This window comes from Triticum dicoccoides, chromosome 1B (assembly GCF_002162155.2).
Source record: "Triticum dicoccoides isolate Atlit2015 ecotype Zavitan chromosome 1B, WEW_v2.0, whole genome shotgun sequence".
Classification (NCBI taxonomy): Eukaryota; Viridiplantae; Streptophyta; class Magnoliopsida; order Poales; family Poaceae; genus Triticum; species Triticum dicoccoides.
In genome coordinates this window covers 129,726,009-129,727,737 of record NC_041381.1, presented here as the reverse complement: position 1 = coordinate 129,727,737, position 1,729 = coordinate 129,726,009, and positions in this window count along the sequence as shown.

Sequence of the window (1,729 nt, the reverse complement as noted above, 5' to 3'; positions counted from 1 at the left end):
CGGGTTGGAGCTTGGAAGCATCCGGATTTGCCTCGGATATCACGCGCCCCTTTTATTTAACCCCTCAGATTTGTTCGCTTTGCGGGCGGCCTGTTTTCTTTTCCTCGGCTCCTTTTTGGGGGTGCCCGGGTTGGGGGGCGGGACCTGGGCCGTCGGATCGGGAACGGACGGCCCAGATCGCGTGGGAGCGGTGGGGCGGACAGAGGGGGGAGAGGGAGCCAGCCAACCAGCCAGGGAGTGCCAAATTTAGGACGGTCGCGAGGGGAAATTGTTTTTTTTCCTTTGCGAAAAATGGAGGATTTTGTGGTTGCGGGAGGAATATTCGGTTTGTACTACGTGTCCTCCTCTTCGTCCTTTCTCGTGCGCGTTCGTCGGTCGTGCCAACAATCAAGCGATGAAATAGTAGCGTTTTATAGTACGACCGGTCTCCCTCTCACACACACTCGGCAGGGGTTCTTCGATTCAAATCCGTTTATTTTACGAAATAGTGATTTTGAAGCGGAATAATTGTTTGTGGTAGTATCGTTTTTCATTTTGTGATATCTCTTGGTTCCTCCGAAAAAGATATGTATATAGAGAGAGAGGAGCTTTTTACTTGCCCATGGCATAAACAAATGGCATGGCTTTGCGACCCTTATCTTATCTTGAGGCGTACGTATGTGCACGCTATGTGCGTGCAGCTGTGTGATTTAAGCTAAAGATTTGGACCGAACCTGCCCACCACCCACTCACCGACAAGCGAGCAGGCAGTTCGTCGTCCCGGTCTCATCCCCTCCAACCCCATCCTGCCCCGACTAGAGCCTCACCACTAATGGACAACCGGCTCCCTCATCTAATCTCCACGTACCGCCTCGGTTGTTCCACCCACAACTGGCAGCAGCAGCAGCTGGTAAACAACGGACAGATGACCAATGAATGAACATCTGGAGACCTGTAATGCAACCCTATCTCGCTAGCTAAGGCCAACTCCACCGCGCGACCCTATCTTGTCCGGCTCCGTGCGTTTGAGGTAAAAGGGACAAAAAAGACGGCCCAGCGCACGGCCTCAAACGGACAAATGTTCGGATTCCGTCTGTTTTCGACCCATCCCAGGGCCAAACTTGCGCTCGGTTTGGGGTGAAACGAACGCGCGCGGACGACCGCGACGCACGCCCTTGCCCCCTCCCCCCTTGGCCCGCCTGTCGGGGACACTAGCAGTCCCTCCGCTCCCCAACGCTTCACCCTCTCTCCCCGCCCCGCCCCGCCGCCGGCGCCGCCGTATTCTCCGGCCGCCTCCTCACCGCGCAGCCCCCCGCCGTCCATAACAAACCACGTCTGGACATGGCCGCCACCACGCCCGCGCTTTCGCCATGGTTTTGGCCGTCGTCATCCTTGCCGGTGCCGGAGGGGACACGACTGTCGGCGACGGACCACGGCGGCCGAGGCAGATTCCGACGAGAGCTCCAGAGCGGCCAGTAGCCGGCCGGCAACCACCCCTGCTACGTCGAGGTGATCATCGCGGCCGCTTCGCCACCGCGACCGCAAGGTGTTCGACATTTTGCCAACAAAGGTATGGACAGTGGAGACGAATTTTTCTTCCATCACTTCCTTTGTTCATCGGACGATTCGTCGTCAGATGATGAAGAACTTGTGGTGGCTGCACTGGTCGTGAACGACCATATTCAACGGCAGCTTCCTCGGTACAGGGGGTCACTCCCTGGCAAGGCTCCCAACCTGAACCGCAACAGGG